General features: G+C 41.1%; 1 protein-coding gene across 1 annotated transcript in view; it reads right to left on the bottom strand.

Moving 5' to 3' along the window:
* Positions 1-25,800, bottom strand: part of LOC100642411 (zinc finger protein ush) — a 202,062-nt gene that overhangs the window by 112,194 nt on the left and 64,068 nt on the right. The window lies entirely within an intron of this gene.

Below are 25,800 nucleotides of genomic sequence, written 5' to 3'. Positions count from 1 at the left end.
CCTCGTCATTATTAATATTTCACAATTATCGCGAGGTGCCGTTTCGCGATCGGCCGTGCTGATAAAAGCGTCCCGACTCGAAACGCTGCCGGGCGTCGAGGGATCGAGAATTCGAGCGACGAAGAGGGATGACAAAAGGTGGGCTAAAGAGGGATGGTGAAAAGAGAGATGGAATCGGTTTGAGAACAGAGGTGGTAAACGTTAAGGAGAGACAGATACGAATGGAAAGAGAAGAATAAAAAATGGTAAGAGGAGGTAGGACGCGGTGGTTGTTGGAGGGTAATGAAACACTGCGAGGATGGAGGGACGGAGGCATTAAGAGAGATACTCGTTAACGATAGCCGCGATATCGCATGAAAAATCGTGCAATCGTTACGAGCGATCCCGCGATCTAAGACGTAGCCATGTCAGAACATATTCGTCAGACTGGGGAATTCTAACATGTCGAAATGATGTTGACTGTACGCGCGCATGTAATTTTATCAGACGTAATTGACTAGTCAGCGAATGTTGGAATATCAATGTTGAATTCAGCATTACATAGAAAAACAGGAGTTATGTAATAGTACAATCTTGTCCTGAATATAGAAAGATTTGGAAAAATAAAGATGGAAATAGAAAACACCCCGTTAACCTTTTTATCGATTGATCTTATGTATAAATGTTATTAATTAGGTTGAATGATTCTATTTAACCTATAGCTTGATTAAAAGATTCTATTTGCTTCCCTATCTTGCTTGTATATTTACAACTTTATTTAATTACATCTTACTTATGGAAATATCGGAGAACGTGTATTTTGATCATTAATAATTGATAGAACCGACATTTTTTTTTTTCATGGTTTAAAAAAGCATTCGATTCTGAAAGGATTAACCGATACCTGTGGGAATCAGATCGCCAACTGGATAAACGAATGACCGGTTAATATGAAAATCGTACAAGCAAAATTTCAATTACGGATTGAAAATAAAATAACATGCGTATAATTCGTTTATTATTGTTTTTATATGTAATATATAAATACAGTACAGCATATCAAATAATGTGATAATCCATAAAAACAAATAACTTTATTGAAAATTTACTTAGATAAGAAATTTTCTTTCAAAGTAATTCTTATTTGCTTATTTTAGAAACTGAGAAAAATATAAGATTACGATATTTCATTATAGAACTCGACATTTTCGAATTAGATTCTATTTCAATTTTTAACATTTTCCTTTCGTATTATTCTAAAATTGTACATTTTAACGAACAGAAGGGATAAAAGGGAGACTGTTGTAGGTACTCGACAAAATATTCCAAGCTGGCATCATCGTCGAAGATCATCCTGCGGAATAACCAGCGATATCTGCGTCGTATAAATGAAAAAAATCGAACAAGTTCGATGTCACGCGCCAGCTGACACCAAAGAGTAATTAATGACAAATGAAAAACATTAGAAAGAAAACGCATAAAACGATGGACAGAGAGAGGAATCGATTAAACGTTCTCTGTTCTTATTTACGGAAAATCAACCTGTCCGAGAGTTTCTTAGGAATCGATAGAAAACACTAGTATAAAATTCGATAATTACTAGTCGCGGTACGATAACGATCGTTTGATTCGAGATCGCGCGTTACTACGAGATTTTCAACTCCGATCAGAAGAAAATCGAACGATTGTGTTACACAACGCGTCCACGTGTCGCAATGTTTTCCTCTAGATTTTTCCGCGAATTCGATCTTCGGACTAGATAAACATCTTCGTTAATAGAAATGTCCTATAAGAAGTTAAAAACAAGCTAAGATAGAAACAATCGACGTACAAGCGATTATTTCGTAGTTTTCCTTCTCTATTTTCCTTGTTGTTTATGTAGTTGCATCGAATTGATATCGATATAAGAACAACGTGACGCCATCTAGTTATTACGATATCCTCGATATGGCTGGATATCGCGGAAGATACAGAAATGGCGCGTCAGTTTGCGTTCATACATCACTGGCACGAGATTCATTTATTTTCAAAACCGGAGATTCGTCCACGCGTGTAAGAAACATTGCACGTTTCCTTTCATACTTGTTTATCTTCTTCTTTTTCCGATTAAGTTACGATTTAATGGAATAGCAATTAGAGAAGAAGAAGTTGTACGTAGCGAAAGATGAGCGACCATTATCGAAGCTACAACGTAATTACCAGGCCGATTGAATGGGATATTGAAACGACTGACACGATCGATTAATTATCCGGAGGAACGATTGCTTTGATCGCACCACGAAAAGTATTTACGGTCGTATTTTGTTTCCGGTCGTCGAACGATAGAGCGCAGCGGCCGGAGCTGCGCGATACCATCGATAGAAGATATATCGGGGACGCGGCTGCCACGTCAATCGAGATGCGAAAGATAGCGGTTGTTCGATATCTCGCCAAACGGCCGGTATTAACCGGCATAAAATTAACCGGTACAATTAAAAACACAACGAAGCCGGAACGCCACGTGTATTCGTGCATACAAAATGGTTAGAAAACGACGAGTTACTGGTTACAAAAATCATGATAGAGAGAAGGATATTTGAGGTCTTTTTAAAAATTAGAAATTACTCTGGCAGTTGCATGTAGTAGAAGGAAGCATTGTGATAAACAACCGAGAATGGGAAAAGTTTCTAGCTTTACGGAATAAACGTCTTTTACATATCGATGTCTTTAATTTCCCACAAATATTCCCATTATTGTACTAAGGAAGAAACATCTCACAACGCTATGGATCACGATTGTTGGATATAAATGATACCTGTAAACGAACAGATGAATTATAAAATAAATCAATCAATAAAAGACCAATTTTACGTATGTCAAGAGCCAAAATTTCCTGCAAATCTCTCGATCATTCTATCACTAAGATACGACAATTTTCATTCTCTGCATCACACCAAAGCCTACTGTACGCTCCAGTATTCTACCACTCCATCAATATGTAAGGAACCCAATCTACCACCTAAATTCCCTCCAATTCAATCTTTCAACATCTCAAATAGAACATTGGCAGAGGGAAAGAAGCTTATTCTAGCGAGAAGAGGAAGATCCCAACAAAGAGAGAAAGCCGATGAAGGAAAAGACGGAGCAAAGGCAACTTGCCCTGGGAACAACAAAAATCGTTGGTGGATCGATTCGATCCGCTATCGAAGGAAGAGACGGAGCGTGCGCCAACAGATAATAATAACAATCATATTCCAAAAATCCGGCCAGCAAACAATCGGACCGGTTATCGGGAACGGACGCGTCTCGATCTCACCGGTCTCTCAGCCATCCTCTCTCTCTGTCTCTGTCTCTCTCTCGTACGTTTCCCGCATCATCGTCGTGGATCGAAGGCTTGGGACGGGGCCTACGATCGGGTAGCCCAGGCCAGCCAACACAACGCGCAGAGAGGGCCCTGGAACTGTAACGCTTCAGGCTGTGTGCGTTGCGATCCCGTATCTCTTGTTACACTTATGCAACCCGAGATTTATTGCCGATGATTATGCGCGGATGGAAGTACGCGGCGGAGGAGGTGGGGTCTCGCCCTCGGGTGCTCGCCCGGTTCGAGATATCGAACGGTCGCTATCGATTGACGTGGCCACGCCGTCCTCGATATATCCTCTATCGATGGTAATACGGCTCTCCTGTTATCTCTTTCTCTCTGTATAGTCTGTCTCTCTTTAACTCGCGGGCTCCGAGCCCCCGACTATCTCATCGGGCGCGGGAGACAGCAATGGAATATGATTTCATATCCATTTCTCTGGCCCCGACACGTTAATCAGATCTATTGGTCACGAGGACGTTCGGTTTCTCGCCAGCTCCTACGGAGTTTTATTTAATTTTCCGCGGACGATCGTGACCGCTCTCGAGATCGGTCCCCCTCGGTGTGATCTCGTTTAATCGCAGCTCCGCTTCTTGTTGTATAATCACTCGTTGCTCGGCTCGTCGGACGTTGACGCAGAGTTGGGAAAGGATCCCAGGAATGTTGGAGTAGGAGCCGGAATATGGCGAGGTTCGTAAATATGTAACACCATGTAATGCCTATGTATACACACGCACACATATATACACAACTGAAGTTGAGTTTCAACTTGAGTTACGTTTCAGCTAAATCAGTTCTTGGCTGGCTGGTCGAATCGTGGTTTCATGAATTGGTTCGAGAAATAAACTTGAGTTAGTTCTTGTTGTTGATAATTCGAGTTTGAGTTAGATCTGGCAACTTTTCCAAACGTACAAGCGACGCTTTTGATGAATCCTACTCGCCGAACATTATGTGATGTACATAGCAATCGATGAAATATCCTTAATACTCCAAAATGAAATTAGCGAATCGTCGTTAGGCAATGATCGCACTTTCTCTGAAAAAGTATCGCACTCGCGATCGGTTTGCCGAAGGTCGTCGAATGGAAAATCGTGTCGATTACAGCATGCGACCGCGGTGCAATTAGGAAAACGCCGCGCGTCGTACAGCGAGTCAGGATACGCACTGTTAACGGGAACGTGAATAGAAACAATCGAGCCGGCGTACAATGGGAGCGACAACGGACCCGCCACTTAGAGACGAGCGAACTGCGCTTGCATTTCAACCCGGCCACCGCTGCTCCTATCTATAAGATCGGACATATTGTGAAGCGCACAACCGACGGAGATACGCGGAAACCACCGATATCTCTAAGTATGTTATTATTACGTAATGCTGAATAACAATGCAAAACGTGGCGGTATCTTTCGCGTAGTGCAGCGATAAGATAGCTGCTAGAGAGTTTTCCGTACGGTTTCGTGAGAAAACAAATATACATCGTCCAATGGGCCATGATGTTTTCCCTGGTTATGCTCTAAACCTTGAACGTTGCTTTTGATAATTAAAGCTACGTCGGGACTGTTTGCGATACGATATTATCGTATTAGGTTCTATGACATTTCATTATTAATATATCGTGGTTTTATATGTCATCGAATGAAATGAAATCGAGCGCAGAAGTTTTCAGGACAACGATTTCAGTTCTACAATTACTAACAAATATCTTTTCTTTTACGATATGGATAATAATATTTACAGGATCTCGTTGAGAATCAATCATTCTCTTTAATAAAGTGTTATATTTTTCTTTCTAAAAATCTTCGTCCCATTATGTAAGAAGTCTCTAAAGCCAGGAAAAAACAATTCTCGGACACTTGAAAAATCTGGTAGAAACGTTGTTGCGATTGACCACGATATGTATCAGTGATCGACGTTGTGGCGCGGATGGTTTATGCGTAGCCAATCGACCGATATCAGCAGCCACATAAAGTTTATCACGAGGCTAACGACAAATCGTAATCTGCATGCTGACTTGGCTCGCGACAAAAGAGAAAACATCTCGTCGAAGAAAATCTCTCCTTCTCTTTCTTCGAGCAGCAAGTACCCTGTGAGCGAGCACCCGATGCACGTAAACGCACGTAGGTCGAGACGATAAGTAATGTACGCAATGTGCATATACATTATACACGTATATACGAAGCGTGCACGCCTCGATGTAACGCTACGTTAGATAGCACGTCGAAAATGCGGTCGAAGAATCGGTTGAAAAATCGCTGAGAGCTCGATAAAGTTCAATGATAAAACAACGGATAAATATGACGAAATATTTCCACGAAACCAACGCTACATAAGTATAGCATACGTACATCGATAACAGGTTCGCCGATTTCTCAAATTAATGAGACACTAATTACCCGGCCGGAAGATAATCGATAAGAACTGCAACCGACTCGTCTTGCGTTTTATCGGCCGCGAATATTTCACGATCGACGAAACGCGACGTTGAATTATCTGGCCGCGGTCGAGGGAAAGTTGCGGTTCTTTTAATCCGTCTTTATTAACCGGATTAGATAAACCTGCCGAGGCAGACACTTTCATGGCGATTGATACACAGCCGCACACATAGAGAGGAAGTCGCGGAACGATACGAATCTCGAAATTATTAATCTGCATCGCTGCTCGTTGATTTACTCGCCTTAAATGCAGGCGCGAAGTAGCTTCGTTTCGGTTTCCCGATCGAATTCGTTAATTTCGCGCATGGAAATTTTCTATCTGCTGGTCCTTAAAGGACTCAGTGATCGATGGTATCGATTGTTCCATATTTTCGACAAATGGAATCATGCTTCTTTCTTTCATTAAGAAATTTCTTAGAAACACATAACATAGCAGAATTAACATAAGCGGAAACAAAGAACGGAAGAGGCTCAAATTTGATTCGTCTCAGTCCGCGAACGCATCCAAGATCCAAGCAAAAGATTCATCGCGCGTTTCACGCGCGAGCATCAAGGTAGTCCCGTACTATAAATTCTCTACACGATATTCTGAAGAATATCAGATCCACGCACGCTAATAAATTTGCCAACCCAATGGCCAACAATATTTTTCCCTCGTCAATCGTCAGAACCGAAGCTGAATTTTTTGTCCAGTCGTTAAATTCGATTTTAAGCAAAATGATTGGAAGTAACCGGAACTATAAAAAAAGAAAAAAACGGAAAGAAAAAAAATGACAGAGAAAGATTGGGAAAGAGACAGAGGTTGGGTTAGAGTCAGTCGTTGCCGCGATTAATAAATCCCGCGAGCGGCCCGTAACTCTCTCGCCGAGCTATAACTCGAAATAGTTGCTGCGGCTTATCCGGCGTCGATCGGCCGCCGTCACACGATGCGTCGTGACGCCGGCCCACGAACAGCGTCACCGATTACACCGTTCGTCGGATAGACTGGTGTTCTTTTTTTTCTTCTCATCCCCTTCCCGTATTTGCATCCGCTCCGCTCGCGAGATAAAGCCGCACGAATTGAATCGACGCGCGGCGCTGATGGATCCGAAAGTGTTTCTCGTTTTGGGAAGTCTGTCCAATTTATAGGCGGCCTGCTGTGAGTTGGATGAACGAACGACGGTGTTAAGACAAGACCTACTATGCGTTTATTGCGATGTTTGAGGCTGAAATGGAAAAATTAGAAATCATTGCGCTAGTATGAGTAATAGCTTCGTTCGAGTTTTCTTAAGAAAGTATATCAAATATTCTTATTTTTATATAAAATCTGATTAGGACTAAGCAAGTTACTTGCTTATCTCACTGCTTTATGAATATGTATTTCTCATTGAAAAATTCAAGCACCTGTATCTTTACTTTCGTTAAATAATTTTTACACGATTCTTCGAAATGTATTCGCTGGTGAAAGGTAAACGAACTTATTACTTAACCCAATAAAGTTACTAAGGCATTTATACTTCATGCTGCCTGTTAACACTAGAACGGCTAACCTGTAGTTTGTATCTAGATATGTTATACATACATAATTAGAATTAAAACGACATGAAAAAAATAAATGAATGGAGCAGAGTTATTATATATATATAATTATATTTTCTCATTTGAAATATTTACAGATTATTCATCTCTTCTTTTTTGTGGAAACGGAAGTTATGTTACTACTCAATTACATAAACTTCTACCAATTAAATCAACTTCAAAAGTTATTATTACACTCATTACATTCTATTTTCTCTTTTTTAACATTTCCCTATCCTACCCTTTTTGCTATATTCATATATCCTAAATACTTATGTGCATTGTTCTTAATATTAATTCTTTTCAAAATATTCTTTTTAAAAAATTAACTGTCTTTCTTAAAATATTTCTATTCTGTCCAACTCAAAAAATAGCGGTTACTCGTACCTGGAATATTCGTATCGTCCTTCAAATTTTCCTATCATATTCACTTTAAGCTTCTCTCTATTCTCTACCAATTTTTTACTTCCTCCATCATTTTTTAAATTTTACCATCTTTTCTAAAAGTTCCCAACACGAAACTACAAATGCAACAACTATACCACGAATATACCTTGTTGGGGGTTGAAATCTCGTAGGCGTCCCGACGCGAAAGGACCAATGGTGGCCGCGTCGTGTAACAGCGGCTGTTCAACACCTGTTGCCGCACGCCAACGCCGCAGCAAAGCGGCACGGAGTTTGGTACGCGGCAATCGATTATTTAGCAACAAGCCGCAGAAATTGGAAGGTTAATTTCGCCCGCTTGTTTACGCTCGTCCGCAATTTGATTACCCTACTCCAACCCTCTCGAACCTTTCCGCCCATCGCTCTCTCTTTGTCCATCCTTCCTGTTACCTTTCCTCTACAGCCTATCCTTGTCCAACGCGCTATACAAGCAGACAGCCAAGCAACAGAGGCGATCAAACGACGACGTAGGTTCACAGGTAGCTGGTCGCGTCCTTTTGCTCGTAGATTAGCCGCGTCCGGTCGGCTGATTGATCGATTAAGCCGATTAATCGATGCCGGATCGATCAAACGACCTTAGCGTGCCAAATATTTGCATCCGTAGCAAATATCCAATCGTTTCTCGTTTACGAGTCTGTGATGAAATATCACTCGAAAATACGTATAGAAATTATCCGAGGTAGAATAGTGGCCATAACATTTAGTTTCATAAAATTTCATAAATCTAAACGTCGCACAGTATCTGTAAAATAATATGCAATTTCTCTCTTCCACGCGCTTCGTCCATCTTTCTGTTCCTTTATTTTTTATTTCGATTTTCGTTGTTTATTTATTCATTCCGGTATTTGATTTTGGTTTTCTGTTGGTTCTGGCTGGGTCGAAACGATGCTGTTGGAAGATACCGTTCTATCGATGTTCACAATATATAATCGTAGTCGTAATTTAATTGAATAACGAGCAGCGGTGCCAGGAGATACGAGCGTACGAAACGTTAATGAAGTTCGACACTTCGATTTAGATTATCGGCCGACAACCGATTGATCGATTACACGGCCGATGAAAACGAACGGGTCGACGAACGCGCCAACAGTTTCGTGTTACCTTTGATCGTGGAATGTGCGTCTGCCGTTCTATTTTCCAACGCACCATTCCACTGCTTAACGACACAAACTTAACGATCACGATGATCTAATCGATAGCAACTAACGTTTGCTTACTTGCAATAACCGGCAAGAAAAAAACGGGAACGCTATTATACAGTCGCCTCGATTATAAGTTCCGTCATAAACGTATCTCTGCTTCTTTCTTTATAATTTTATAATTTCTTTTCCCATTTAGAATTCGATCTTTCCGTTCCTAATTTTTCATAAAATCGATAGCGAATCGGCTCAATATTTCGAAACTGATTTATTCAACTCGCCGTTCAAATATCTTCGAGATAACTCTACACCATGAAAACCTGTGCGAGCCGCGAGAAACTTTCCGATCAACGCGAATCTACACAGAACCGGCGATCGAGCAACTTTTCCCGCGGCTTGGTCGGCTATCGGGATCGTTAAAAAGCAAGAAAAACGGGTCGAGCTAGCTTGAAACGGCGGGAAGAAAACTCGGCGCGATCGCGAGAGCGGTCACGATCGATATCTGCGAGTTCTCGCGGAAGCGCCCAGCCGGAAGATCGAAAGCTAATCGACACCTCCGCCGCGATTAGCCGTATCGTTCACCACGATCCTTAACCACGTTTCTTTATTTTTTATTCTTTCACCTCTGTATCTTTCTTTTCTTCCTTTCCGTTTCTTTTTTTTTCTTTCAATTAAGCACGTTCGACTTTCGAGCCGAGGGGAACGTGCACGATTCGCTTTCTCCACTCTCGATCGATCGCCGGTATCGATCCACGGCAGTATTTCTCTTGTCTGAAGGGGTTGGGGAGAGGGGCGGGTGAGACGCGGCGAGGATTCGAAGCGGATAAAAGGCGGACACAGCGAGAACGAGGGAGCGGGCAAAGAGGATGGTTCCTACGGGTTGGAAGATCCTCGCGGATCCTTCGCCCCGTACCGAAAACTGGTTCGTGCGGCATCAGATTGCGAAGATAGCCGAGTTTTATGCGAGGCCCGCGATATCAGACGGTCCCATCGCGTCGGATGACTTTCCTGCGGATTCTTTCTTTCCCATGGCTTTCCGATAGGAGGCCCTCTCCGCAGCCGCGGGGAATGTCAGGGCCGTAGCCCAGTCTTTTTCTTCTTAGTCTCTTGCCCGCGCCGCTTCCTCTCGCGGAAAAACGGAAGGACACTGCATGACATTGTTGTTTCTTTCAGATGCGGTTGAATCCTGCTTGGTAAGTTTTGTTCGCTCGGTGAGATCGAGCATCCAGTGGAAGGAATGTGTGCGCACGTTTTGAAGCGATTACGCGGTTGGATTCGAATTTTATGCTGAGATGCACTGAGTTTAACTACAAACCTGTAATATTTATGAGAGGAGTGTGAATTTTTCTTTTATTACCACTATCTGACGGAAACGATCGCAAGCCTGGACATGTTCCCCTGAGTTGTAAAAAAGAAGTTTTGACGAAGAAGCGTATATTATAAATTTGTTGTATGTGAATAAATTTAATAAGCCTCGTGTTATCGTATAGAAAGAATTATTGGTGGAATATTACACTTCTTTCGTTGACAAAGGTGAAACGTGAAAATATTAAAACTTCTTCTTGCAGGTAAAATTATATTGTTTAGCGGAAACGTTTGCAAGCCTGAACATATTTCCCTGAATTGTGAAAAAAGATCTTGACGAAGAAGCGCATATTATAAATTTGTTGAATGTGAATAAGTTTAATACGCCTCGTGTTATCGTATAGCAAAAATTATGGATGAAATATTACACTTCTTTCGTTGACAAAGGTGAAACGTGAAAATATTGAAACTCCTTGTAGATAAAATTGTATCGTTGAATGTAAATAGGTAAATTATAATATATACAAACAGACGGAATCAAAATTTTTGCGCAAAATTAATAACTTGAAGAATGAAAAACGCGAAAACTTCGAGATAGAGGAGTCTTGTGCTTGGAAGAAGACGAATCAGGGGAATATGTATCTACGCAAGTGGAAACGGAGCGCCATTGTCAGACAGACCTAACGTGCGATTTCACGCAGTAAGAACTTTCGGAGTATGTACGAATTTAATAATGATTTCATGAAATACACCACCGTTTATTTTTTTTTAATATACCAGCGTTCGCTTAACCGAAAGAAGGAAGGGCAATGGGAAAAGAATTAGACAGAAATATCCTGTGCAACGTTACAGACACGGAGAACAAAACGATTCGATAAATAATTGTTCCTTTAATCTATTTTCGTTTTCTGCTTACATTCATTACATCCACTTACATGGTTACGCTTTACGACATTTATTAAACGTGGAATCTCACTCGTCGTACCATTACGTCCGGTACCATTGCCTGCAATTACGGTGCAATAAAAAAGGTCTTATTCGCGTGAGATCACTCGAATGTAACAGAAACAATTCCAGTGCTTTCAAGCGACAGAGAGAATCAGTATCGATTAATCGTAATATCGCCGATTATCCACGATTCTTTCAATGTTCTTCCAACTATTCTATAATTAACTCAATGCTGTCTGGTGAATCGTTTACAACAACCTTGCACTCGTTGATAGCACAATTTCCATTTGCTCCAAACAGTTGCCATTGAAAACGAAATTCTCTCAATGGCAGAAAATACGAACGTAGAACGAAGAAAAATAATGTGATGGTCGCCGGGCCAACCCTCCATTCAGCAACGATCTTTCCCCGATCCTCTCGCGAAACAGTTTCGGTAATTTACGGCGGCTGTTAATTGCAACGGGCGTTTATCTCGCGGAACAGAAAGCTCTGGTAATCGTCAGCAGTTGCAGAGAGCGGCTACTTTAGAAAGATAAATCCCGTGGAGTGCACGCGCGAATGCACGCGCGCGTATTGTCCACGTGTAGCAACCTCGTAAACATCCATGCTGCAACTTTCTCGATTTATTATCGGAAATATCGGAATGGAACTATTTATACCACAATGACACTGAAGCTACCGATAAGAGACCTCGTCGGTATCGCGATCGTGTGGTTCTCGTGTAAACGATTTCGACCAACAGATAGAATCGAGAATGATGCAAATGAGGCAGAGAGCAAAACACAGAGAAAACATGACGAAACCGGCCACGATACCGTGATTTTGTTCGAGTACGGGACACAGGACCTGGTCTTTTTCCATCAGACTGACAAACAGTGATGACCGATGGACGAGGCCGATGTCGATAACATGGTTATCGAGTGATCTGGGGGCGTTCAAGTGTTATCAGGGAAGCACGATAAGCTTCGACTGAAACGATACACACGCGGCACAATCTCATCTGACCCGGGCACTCTTCCACGTCTCGCTCGTTTATCTGTATCCAAGCTCTCCTAACCACCAACAGAAACGTGTCTTCGTGTATGTCGTTTGTCCACTAGCTAAAGTCGAAACGATCAGAGTTGATATAAACAATTTACCACCTATTTAGTTAGCGATGTTTATATAGCGATGGAGATCGGTTCGTGGTTTCCTTTTGAACAAAAGTGCAGTCGCAAAGTTGTAATTCGTGTTATTGGCTGGAAGCGTCACGAATGAGATACAGCATCGATGAATATCGATGGTTGGTATGAAAAATGTATAAATATCGAAATCTTTGTACGTAGAATCGCTATTAAAGACTACGCGATTAGATAATAGCGTACTATTCAAGCAACGATTCTTCCAATCGTCTTCTTCGCTATTACAAAAAAATCGTAAGATGCTTCATGCAAATTTATATTTGTGTAAACACAATCAAAAAGACGAAGCCTAAATGGAATTTGTTTCGATCGCTAAATATATTTTTGTATACCATCTATAGATGTCTTGTGCATTCTGGTATCTTTAACATTTCCATAAATGTAGAAAAATTCAATCGAATTTTGCGAATAAAGTAAAATACGAGGAAATAGACACGTCGACATAGACATGCGATCGAGATGAAATTCTCACGGCTCGTGTATCAGCACTGACAATTCCGATTACAGTAGCGCACGACTTGTAAGGAATAATAGCAGACCAGGTGTAGAATGCAATTAAAAGTAGAGGGAACTGTAAAGGATGGGAGAGAACTGTTGTAGCTGTTCGGTTCGCGGGTAATTGATTGGACTGCAATGTGGGAGGTAGCGTAAGGAATCATGCGATCATTATGACTGTAGGAAGGAAACAGGTGTTCGCTGGGAAAGCTTAGACAGCTGGTACCGTAGAAGTTAATAAAGGAAGATGTTCGGAAGAAATTATTATATGTTATGGTTTTCTATTATCCAATCCTTTGGCACCTGATACCTTTTATTTTTAATGGAAACATTTCTTTTTATCATTTACTTTATATTTGTATAGTCCGTGTCCTTGTAACGTTAATCGTAAATCATTTTTCTCTTTAAGAATAAAAAAGATAAATATCAGAGAAACGAAGTGACAAAGAGCAAAGAATTTACGGAACGCGAAGTTATGCAAAGTCCTCATTGCGATTTATCGTTTCTAGAAAGTTAAGCATCGAGTAATCGGCAAGTCTGGCCGAGGCTCGTTGTTCGAGGCGATCGTGCCAGGGGAAAAGCGATAGAGGCGAACGTAGCTGAAACGGAGGCGGCTAGAAGAGAGAAGGAGGCGCTGTCTCGTAAAGCTTATCGGCAGCGTCGTCGCGAACGACGCATGGAAACGAGCTGTTTCGTCACGAGCGATTTTTTCAACGACGCCTTCCTACATCGTGTCACCCAGGAAGGAATCGTTTGCCCGCGATACACTAACGACGTTTCCGCGATCTACGATGTTTCACCGATACACCACCGCAGCAAACACCATAAATATTTCGTCACATCGCTACATTCCCGTATTTTACCACTCAGCTCGTTGTATCTTCCAATACGTATCTCCGATTCAATAAAAAATTTTTATTATTAGATATCCAACTCGAAGAATGTATAGATGTTGCACCTTGAAAGGAAAAAATCAAGTGTTTCAATTGAAGTGTCTATTAATTAACACGTTGGTCGCCCAGCCTGATTCGGCTATGTTTCCTGCCGTCGGTACGCCGAACGAAAATAGAGCGACAACCGGAAATTCATTGTTTATCGCCTTCGATTCATTGTAAAGAAAAGATTATTTAGTTCTGAAATGGAGAAAGCGATAAGCTTTCCAGCTGGAGTATTCCGAGGGATCTCATGGCAGATATCTCAGATCTTTCATTTAGTCGAGAAGCATACTTGTGAGACGTACATCAGTGATTTTGTCATCCTCAAAATGTTCAGTAAACAGCGTGAAAATATATTTGAAAGTGAGGAGAGTAGCGATGACGAAGTCTACAACTATTGCTCGAAGTGGCCAACATCACACCAAATGTGTTTGGAATGTTTAAACAAATACCATGCGATATAGTATAATGTAATATTTTATCCAGAATATAAATTAATAGAAAGTATGGTATAATGTGTTTTTAATATTTCTATGTTGTACATTCTATATACAATATCCTATATTTAATTAACTCGAGCAAGAAGAGGGCCCCCATGGAAGTATATCCGTCACATAAATATGGGTGACGTGGCGATCAACGTGTTAATGTCTTCAATATAGCGTTCACTGTTACTTACGGTTGTCCCTTATTTAGTCTGACGATTCATTTATTTCATTCTTGTCAACTGTTTCACTTCTGTTATTAAAATATCTGTTCGCAGTGTTTCCTCTTACTTTCTTCTTGCTGTGATAAATTGAAGTGGAAAGATACGTATTAATCATATGATCTCCGATTACACAATTTCTCGGATAAGTAGGTTTAAAAAAAAATTCAATTGCGTTCCGCTGATGCATCATCGTTACAGAGTGAATTACGCAATAGAGTTGAAGAGAAAAGACTGTGGTGGTGCGACAAGCTCTATCTCCTCGCGATCTTGCTTTTTTTTATTTGCATCTCTCTCTCTCTCTCTCTCTCTCTCTCTCTCTCTCTTTCTCTCTCTTCCTCGCGCACTCGGAGTGGCATCGATCTGTTTCAGATAGAAACGTGCAATTTCATTCGATCGATGCGAGTTCACTTCGTAAGCACATCGAGCGGGCTCCAAGGAAAGAGAAGTTAGAGGAAGATAAACCATGTCGTAACCTGTACATCTTCAACCAAATAGGAGATACGTGCTGATACAGCCGTAGTTACGTGATTCGTCCTGTGTGTAGGTGATTCTTGCCCATGGATCCTCGAGGAGCAATCTTGACCTTTGCTATTCGAAGCAAAATTACTTTTCGCCATTTGCATTACTAATAGAATCTCTTAAAATTCATCCTGCGAGTGGAGATCGAAGCGGCGGCCAAAATTCGCACGAAAGCGCCGAAACGGTAAAATGAAGATTTCTTTGAAGAAGCAAAATCCTGCAGAGAAATTTCTACGGTTCCAAACACGGATACTCTTGTTGCGGCCGAAGCGTGGTTTGATATATTTACAAGGATCGATACACGCGTGTTATATAAGGATTTCGAGGGGCAACAAAAATCCCGCAGGGGGGAGATTAAATCGAGATTTAAGCGGCACCGTGCCGCGAAACTCGATAGGAATTGCAAAAAGGCCCCGCGATCAGAATCGAATTTCTCATCGGGCCAAAAGATTCTTTTTTATTGGGGCCCGTTGCCCAGAATCTGGCCGTGCTACGTTTCAATGAGCTCTCTTCTTCTCTCTTTCTCTAAGGATCACCGTGAACTTCTCCTTTTTTTCCTTTTATATTTTCCTTTTTTCTTTTTCTTTCTTTTTTTCTTTTTTTTTTTTTTTCTTATTTCGATCGGTGCCGAGGTCCAAGCGATCCCTGCCGGCATAGCAGCGCTTTAGCGTGCATTCATGCGTGCTCGTTGCACACGTCCAAGTAACTTTTCGTTTCGCTTCGACACCGCTATCTCTCTCACTTTCACCCTTTCCTTTCCTCTGTAGCTATTTTCAACGTGGGACGAGAGTTTGACAATGTGTCGTGTCGGAATGCAATTTCGTAAGTGTGAACACGCCCAGAGGATCGAATACTTATTTTCGTTCTGAGATAAGCAGGTATCGGCCAATGAGAAAATACGCGACACGCAGATGCCAGATAAGATCCGACGAATTCGTGACCGACAAATTATTCCATTCGTTCGCGGCTATTGCTGCTTAATCGTGTCGCGAACGAGATCCTGGAGTTTTTCGAACAGTTTTGTAAAACGTTCAGAAAGATTGCATTAAGGTGGCTTGTTGTTTGTAATAACAATTTGCCATGTGCAACAGCTGTCGCGTTAAAATGTTCAAATTGAGACATCCCATGAAGGTAAAGGACGAGGAGTTGGTTAAAGTATACCGACACGCATGGACATTCGCAATATTCTTAATTAAAATTATGGACTCTCTTCAAATTTTTACTAATTCGCGTGCAAAAACAAATGAATTCAATTCGACTTTTCTACGGTTATTAAAGCGTTCAACGATTCCTTAAATTCTTCAGAGAAATTCTACCGACAAAAAGCGATACGAACAGGCTAAAAAAGATGACGCAGTAGAGACAGAGAAACTAAGGTAAAATCGTTAAAAGTGAAACAAAAGACAATGAATAGAAAAGTTGTAGGATTAAAAAGAAGTAGCAGAAGAATACCATTTAATTGTACCAATAAGAAAGAAATTTCAGCAAGAAAAATGATAATGAAACAAGAACTCCAACAATGCAAAAGATGGTTTAAGAACGTGATATACACAGAGTTCCAGCAACAATTAAAAAGTAATGAGGAATAACGTGACAAAAGAACAGTGAAAAATAAAGCATAATAAGAAATAAAGCAACATACCATAAAAAGAACAAAAACCTGCAAATTATCGAAATATAATACAAAATATAAAATTTCTACGGATATTCTAAGATCTCTAACAGAATATACTAGAAATTTACGCAGATCGTTGACATACAGTGAAACTACACCTATTATTATATATAAATATACGTACAATAATATAATGTTAATACGTCTGAACGGTGTCAAACTAGAAATTATCAAGCTGAAATCGTTACATCGGAAACTCGGCCGTCATCGCGCACGACGGAAGAATTCTCGAGCAACATCAACCCCTTATCGGCATTCTTCTTCGATTCACGCGGCGTGTCTTGAAATCGAAATGAATCGACCGTGGTGCGTCGTCGAGGATCGACGATTAATTCGCGCGTGTGCAAAACCATGGACTACGATTAGGCTCTCGAATGTATTTGCACGCGAGCCAGACGCTGTAACGTCCACTCTCTTCCTCTTGGCCTTTTTCTTTTTCTCGTTTTCGTCGCGGCATATATTCCACGGTATTGCGGTAAACACGGTCGAGCTGGTTTTTAGACGTCAGAGCGTGGCGATCGGGCGAGCCAGTTCCCAATTAATCGATTTGCTTCGACGGCCAGCGCTGTCGAGATCCTATCTCCATACACAACCTACTACGTATACTACCAACTGCCTACACTGCACGCAGAAGCGGCACGACCTGATCGAGGATGGAGCGAGAAAGAGGAATGGAGGGATAAAGGCACGATTTTCACGTGAAATTTCCCTCTGAATCGAGGAAGAACTGTTTTTGTTTAATTTTTATTGAACCAAGAGACACAGACAAGATAGTGATAATAAGATGCTCTAAATTATATAGAAGTTGTTTCTTGTTCTAATTTTTTGAAAAGATTGACCTTTTCGTATATCGTTTCGATTTTTGAACTTTTACATATACCCGTTTGTTTTATCATTCGGTGAAATATGACTCATAATTAAAAACCGGTTAAATTTAAATATTTCTTATTTATAACTGGAAAATTTAAATATTCGTCAGGTCAAATTTAAATATTTCCAAATTTATCCACGGTTCGTGAATTTCTCATTATATTATTAATACGAAGGTAACTTAAAATATCTACAACGCACCTGTCGATCGCTGTCAACGTTACAACCTTGACCGATTCGATTAAAATGAAGCCGTGAAACGACTTGATCATAGACCTCAACGCAAGTGGATATCTGCAAACAATTCTGAGAACGAAGACACGCGTTTCCCCGGAGGAAAATTCTCGTCGACTGTCGCCGATGTAGGAAAAGGCAATTTCGTTACCTCATCATGCGTGATTAATGCGTGCAGCGCAGAAATGGGTCGAATGAAATGAATATTATCGCATCGCACTTTTACACGCGCCGCTATAGCGTGAATTATATTAATATGTTAATGGGGCCGTGATTATCATAATGTAATTCACGGGCATGCAAAGGGGGAGACGGCAACGCTTATCGTCCACTTGTTCCCTCAGATAATCGACCGTGTTTTCTCGTTATCTTGCCCAGGTGTTAATCGATCGAAGATCCGTATCGTTTATCTCGCTTCGATCTCTGCCAACCATCGCTGTTCATTTGTGGATCTGCATTGATATCTCATCGTCCAACGACAAAATTTGCGCTGGAAACGTTAATCTCCGTACGATCACCGGTAATTTTGTGTTCGTTCGTTTCAATCGTTATTTTTAAGACGTGCAATAGAATAGAATTAGTACTTCATGAAAATGCGCATAATAATACGATTACCCCGTATTATAAAAGAGGTATTTTAATGTCGTTTTCATTGTTCACGCGCAGAAGAAGCCAACTTATTCCCAGATGTTTTATATTTATTTATTTATCTTAGCAGAGGTTTAACACGTTTGATACACGAGGTGAGATATACTATAGAATCCATTAACAATTTATCATAGGCATCGGTATATCTTAGCATTTCCTTTAGGATCCATCTATTCTTCAACGGTCTAATCTTGATCGTAGAGAGAATATTTAATTACGTTACAATTTCCTCGTAACAATAGTACATGCACCATCTCATTGAGTCGAGGACCCCGGGAAAAATCGCTATGAATCCCGTACAAAACGTTTGGGAAAGTCTAAAAATAGCAACTACCAAATAAAATGTAACAGGTTTAATCGAATGAATAAACAATTATCGGAATAAGAATAGCGCGCAGGTCCTAAGGGGAAGAACAATCGCGCCCCGTGGAAAATTTCTCGCGCATGCAACGATCCTAATCGATGCCACAGGCGATTTATCTTGCCGCGATATTCCAGAACTAAATAACATGCAAAATGATCGTATAAATCACTAGAAATTATTTCGAATTATTCGCAGATCGATCAGTTTGAATTAAAAAAATCAAATACTAGTACTAGATCGAGAAAAGCCATAAATAACAATCATTCGTAAAACGCGTCGGTATTATACATTTAACTTCCTCGACGTCCAACGCGACTTCGAATCGGTCAATGAATCAATCAGCATAACATTAATCCATAAAAATTTAAGCCTGCACTTTTCAAAACAAAACATCCCTTCGATATCACTTCGATCTTCGTCCCTTCATCCCTTCGATCTTCGTCCTGAAAAGGAAAAGTCACTAACCTAACCCAATCACTCTTTTAACAATGTGTAAAAAGAACGTATACTAAGCTACTTAAATACGCTGCAGGTATTTATACAATTTCATATTCTTACGAACGAAATTAAAGGAAATGGAACTTTTAGAGAACTTTAAAAATGTCACAATGAATATCACATAGCTCGGATATTTTATATATACTTGGACCGTGTGTGCGTTCTGTACGTTTATACATCTTTAAATTTTCCATAAACGCATAAAAATGTGCATTTTATGTACAATATCGATGTTTTCTCAAAAAATGAAAAAAGAAGGAAAGGAAAAGATAAACCGAACACGGAACATAAACTGCGACGAATCTCGCTCGCAAGGCACAACACGAACCATAAGGAGGATTTACAGGCGGCGGATTACGCGCCAAAAGGTAAGCAGGAAAGCATAAAAGGGATTCGGCGTCTGTTCAGTGGCGAGCAGCCAACGAACGAACGACGGAGGGGTGGATGGTTCCGGGCCGAAAAACTGGGCGGCGAAGGGTGAAAAGCTAACGCGGTGCAATGAGGCGGTAGTCGCGTGCCTCGCATCCCCTAAACCGTTGTTCGACGTGGAACAGGGCGGCGAGGGGTGAGAGCCAAGTTTATGCTCGTGGCAGTCCACCCTCCTTCGCCGACACCTCGATCTTACTTAGCCGAGCTATCGCGATCTGCGATCCCGCCAAATCACCACCGCGAATGCCGCCACGAAACCAACAAACACACACATAACGTGGTTCCCTGTGTCAACCCTAGTCCCTATAATTTTCCCATTTTGCCTCTTCTTTTATTTGTCGAAGATTAGCCAGGTTTCAACCTTTAAAGATTTTTTTCAGCTTCTTTTTTACGATTTTTGCGCTGCTCTTTTTTTATGATAATTTGTGGCGCCGAGGTGAGAGACTTTGGAGGTATATTTTAGTTGACTGGTGGTGTTAGCAGATGTTTATCGAGGATGTCCTATTTCTTAAAACATTTCGACATAAATTATTTTTCTTGCATGGTTTCCTTGTCGACCAGGGAAACAAACACTCCTACCGACTGGTACACCATCCAAATAATCTAGCAAAACGATCGCTTGAAGGATCCATGCACGATCGTACAACTCGAACGTTTGAAACTTTCGAACCATCGTAACAGATTCTAATTCCATCAGCTGTTCCATAAAGAAATGGGGAATAAAGAAACGAAATGAGCCGATAAGTACAAGGTTTACGATCGTCGCTGTACATATCCATTTAATTAAAAAGACTTGCTTATTTATTCCTTATAGATTAACAGATGGCAAATAAACGTGGATCTGGAAAAATCATAGTTTCCTCAAATCGTAGAAAATAAGAAAGTTAAAGATTCCTTGAAGAGATATATATCTGTAATCAGAAAGCTTCAAATGATTCGAACTTAATAAGATACGAGGCCATGTGAAATCGTCAGAATCATAACGTGAGCGATTTAAATAGAATTTCAAAAGGGTTGAATAAAATCGAGGAATTGTCATCAATTTCTTTCTTTAATTCATTAAGGAAACAAAAGTGAAGCCATAGATTTTCTCGTGGTTTTTCTATGAAACCAACAAACCAGCAAGCACAACCAGTTGTCGATAAAATTTCGCTTGGATTCTCGTTCATCCTAGCGGAGAATTTCGCATACGTGGAGTCGCTGGTTGGCGAAGGCTGCCACGCGGTAACGACGAGTCACCTCTCGCCCTCGCGACGGTCACATAATATACACGTACGGTACGTGCACGCTTATTCGTGTGAGCGGGCGTCGAGAGGGAGCACGAGAATAGGAGAGGGAAAGAGACGGCGAGAGTTTGTTATCGTTATCGCGCGACGTGGCCGCGCGGCGATCGTGATAACGGCTCGCCACCGCTCTTATCGCCGCGTCGGTTTGCTTCGCCCCGTACGTATATTCCGTCGCATCCATTCCCGCTCGCTCCACTTCGCCCGGCCGACTCGTATTTTCGCGCCACTTCACGAACTTCCCGCCAAGGACCGCATTTCCATCGCGTCATAGACCTTTGGCCTCCCTTCGGCCCAATCATATCGATAACTCGCGTCTTTAATTGGAAATCGTATGAAAATTTTCTTGATACCATGAATTTGAATAACGCGATTTTAAAAGAACTTGCTAAACCTGTGGTGCTTCGTACCACATCGATAGACCGTGTCTTTAATTGGAAACTCTAGAAAAGTGTGAGAATTTTTTGGAGATTTGTAGTTTTAGTAACAAAGAATTTATAGCGTGGTCTTATGGAAATTAGAGGATCGTTTCGCTTCGTTTTAATCGTATCAATAATTTCGTGTTCTTAATTGTAAATTCTATTGTAGGAAAATGTAACACGAATGTTTGGAGTTTGATTGATAAAGAGTTTATAGCGCCATTTGAAGGAAATTTGCGTATGATTGTGAGAAATCAGTGATTCATTGAATTTAATCGCGAAATGGCGCCCACGGAATTTCCGCTTCCATTTAACAACATATCCATATCTCTTACACATCCATATCTCTTAACACATATCTAATTTCGACAGTTCCACTTTTAAATTTAGCTTAGGTACTGTGTCGCACGATGCAACGAATATAATTGATTCTAAAGTCTTATTTGTTATAATACGTCTTCGTTCTAGCGTACATTACATAACATACAGAGATATATGTGTTTAGAAATAAATAATTTCTTTCACGTCGAAAGAATTATCAAAACAATCATCTAATATATTGTACACCGCACATGTTAAACGCAGCGTAAACAATTTAATACACTGAAAAGCAATAAGCTACAATTGTTGTGGCATCTGTTTTGTCGATAGAAACTATTCCTTACAGTATGTTTTACCGTATTATTAACCTTTCCAGTAGCGAAAATAGATACATACGAAGATCAATTGTATCAAATTCCAACAAAGATTACGTATTACTAGCGAATCAAATGTATCATGCTTAACGGTTCAATCTGAACATTTATGTTTAATTATCCACACCGTCAGTCGCTTCTTAGATATCAAGAGATGATACATTTATTTCACAAAAGAAGATAAGCGGTACATATACATATGTACCTACTTTAAATTTATAATTTAATTGTAATGTGTGTATAAATAGCCCATAAAAGATATTATGGAATAGCAGAATCGTTTAACATCTTATCTTGTTAACCAGGTTATCCTTTAATGAGAGACTTCTACATCTAATCATGTATTTCAAAGTTAATAAAGTTACGTGAATTTCAGATAAGTTAATCTTTGTCCTTATAAAATATAAATATGGTGGACGAAATTGTTATATCCAAAAGATTAGCAATCTCAGTGACAAGTTATATCATCTTTCTCAGTTAACACATTCGCTGTTATTAAAATGTGTTTACTATTCTTCTCTACGAGCTGTATATCGTTAGTTTTTATTTTAATCTCGATATATTTATCGTTTCGTTTATCTTTCTAACCTTTCATAAAAATATATAAAAATAAAGTCGAATAATCGCATCGATAAATATGTTATTGCCGAAGATCTGCGTAGTAACTAAAAACATCGATCGTCGACCAACGAATATTTATGCAAAAGTTCTTCCCCCGTTTAGAACATTAAGAGAAATTTTTTCTTCTTAAAGTCGTTTCATCGACCAGGATCTCGTTTCGCGCAAAGCCTCTGCGACTCCTCCCCCTTCAACGTTCCTTCCTGTCGCAACTCTATTCTAATTACGAAGTCCTGGAACAGCGTAACGTTTCATCGAACTGGATAACGTCTGAGATACGTATCGCGCGTATTACAGATAGTTCTCGCGCTGGAAATAAGGATAAGCGATAACAACCTGGCTGACTTTCCTTATCGTCGCGTCCATTCCCAGCTCGCTCCACTTCGCCTGACCGACTCGTATTTTCGCGCCACTTCACGACCGATCAAACGACCGCACGACAAACGTAACCGAAGAGAGAGAAGGTGAAATGTAGAGATGCAGACGGTGTGACGATAAAGCTTTCGGACTACGGTGAGACGGGAACATAAACACATCGAATAATAAATTATTTTATTCTATCGTTCGAAATAACTTTCCATCACATCGATATCTATTAAGGATCAACATTGCGTACTAACGTTGTTAATCACACTCATGCTTCACGTTTTTCATTTTAACGATATGAACCAAAACGTATAGTACAGAATATGTAGAATTTCGACTTAAGACTGAGAAACATGAAATGCAAGCGATAAAAAAAGATTTGTCAACTGATTCAGTGATAGTATATTTCTAGAAAATAAGATTATTTGTAACATAAAAAATAAATTTCAAATGAAACTTTGCTTTTGACAGAATCGCTCCTATAAACAGCCGCCATATATCTTACGACCGCCTGTACAACTTCCACTCAATATGAACAAATTTACTTAAATACCATTAGAACGCGGAATCCTAATATCAGTTCGGGAACATTATAATCGTACCGTGTATAGTGTGGGTCCGCGTGGATCACGCTTCTCGATAGTAGGTTCGATGAAGTAAATTATGCGAGCATATTTTCACGTACGAGCCTCCCTGTTTTGCATAGCGATTAAGACGACGGTTTCTTTATCGGTCGTCCCTACTGGAAACGGAGCATGTTAACGGGGGAGTTCGAGGGCAGCCGGCGGGGCCGAGCGCTTGTAAAACCTATCGAGATAAATAATCGCGAGCGATTAGAAATTTGTGAGATAATTATAATGACCGGCGCGGCATGCGCAACGCCGGTATCTGAGTGAGGGAACGTTCTATTTTCAGTAATCGCGACCAAGCCGATAAAACACCGGTCAAGTCGTAAAACGACAATCGTCGGTCCCAACGTACGAGTCTATCTTCCATAATTGTCACACGACGAACGAAATTTCTGCGCAATTGCCTAAATTTTTGCAAAATTTGAGTCATCCGTCGATAGAAAGAAGGAAAAACATTCGACTCTGATCAAAGCATTAAACATCATTTCTCGCTTATCGTTAATCTTGCTCGCAGGAATCATCGTTTCTTGTAATCTACGAAGATCAGTAGAGAAAGCATACATCCTCGTCGTAAGCGTTGGAACATCATCGTAGTAACATGTTCGTAGATCTTGTCTAAATTAACAGAATCTAGATAGGTACATTAATATCTGAATAAATTGGCGGAATTCGAATATAATAAAATAACATTCGATACGCGCCGTAATACAAGGCACTGTATCTCCTTAATCGCCAACATTAATCATAGGAATCGTTCGTTAGAGTGGATCCATGTCCACAGCGTTTCTAATAGCTCTTCTTTGACAAAACGAAGAAGACGTTCAACTCTCGTTACGATATGAAATTTCGTAAGCTTTCGGATCGTCAAGCTTAATCATAGAAATCATCGATCGATCTCCGGTTATCGGATAAAACGAAAGAAACGATATTCAATGCCCATTACGACATAAACTTTCTTCTCCTCCGATGATCATCCATAGAAATCGACGTTCAGCGTAGTATAGATCGGCATCCAGGACCATTCTAATCCATCGGACGTCGGAGAAAGCAGCCATCCTCGACGCCGTTCCACCGGCGTCGTGGCAATCTCCGTGTTGTACCTATTGAAATTTCCAGCGGATTCTGGAAGAGGGCGAGGAGAGCGTGTAGTCTCCGGAGACCGGTCGCACCATCGCAACCCCGACCTATATGCGTTTCTCTGATACAGGCACATACTCCTGTACATACCAAGCACCAACACCTGTTCTGCCGGTACATAGGTGGCTGCGCAAGGGTCCAACGAGGGGTGGAAAGAGGAGGGCAGTCGGTTGGTCCGTGGTCGGTGGCGGTGTTATCGCGTCGGCCCAGATTGAATATATTTCATATGTTTTCATAACTACCGCAGCCGGGCCGCTACGTCCCGCTATCAGCTCCACCTCCAGCTACACCTCTTGCCTGGAGTCGCCTCTACGACGCCTGGCTACAGAGGGGTGGCGCCAGGAGGGGGTGAAAGCGGAAGAACGGCAGCGAGAGAGAGAGAGAGAGAAAGAGAGGACGCGAAAGAGTAACGCCGTGAGGCGAAAGAAGAGAGGACGAAGGGTGAAAAAGGAGAAAGGGTGTTGTAGAGGAAAAGGGACAGAGACCTAGACATAGTAGCATACCAAAGGATGAAGAAGAAGAGAGTAACCGAAGAGTAAATGAGAGAGAAAGAGGGGATGAGAGACGAAGAGAGGTAGGTTGGTTCCGCCGCGGCCACGGGAAATCAACCGTGAGGAGATACCGGTTGACTGATGTGCGCCTTTCTGTTGTAAAACGATAAAGGCGGCGTGGCATTGGTCGGGCCGAGGGTTTCCGATAGCCAACCACCCCATCTCTTTCTCTCTCCTTCGCTCTATCCTCCTATACCACCCTCTCCGACAGACCTTCGCCAAGGGGAAAGAACGCCACCGCCACCGTCCACTAGGTGTATTTTACATTGTACACCGTGGAAATAGAGGCGAGAGACCGAAGACGAAGAGGAGAGGGATAGCTTCTCTGAAACGAAGGATGCTGATCCAACGCCACCGGCTGAATATTCATCTCGCGTCGCTCGACCGCTGCATACGCCACG

The sequence above is a fragment of the Bombus terrestris genome, chromosome 11 (genome assembly GCF_910591885.1).
Source record: "Bombus terrestris chromosome 11, iyBomTerr1.2, whole genome shotgun sequence".
NCBI lineage: Eukaryota > Metazoa > Arthropoda > Insecta > Hymenoptera > Apidae > Bombus > Bombus terrestris.
This window is presented reverse-complemented; position numbering and strand designations above follow the sequence as displayed.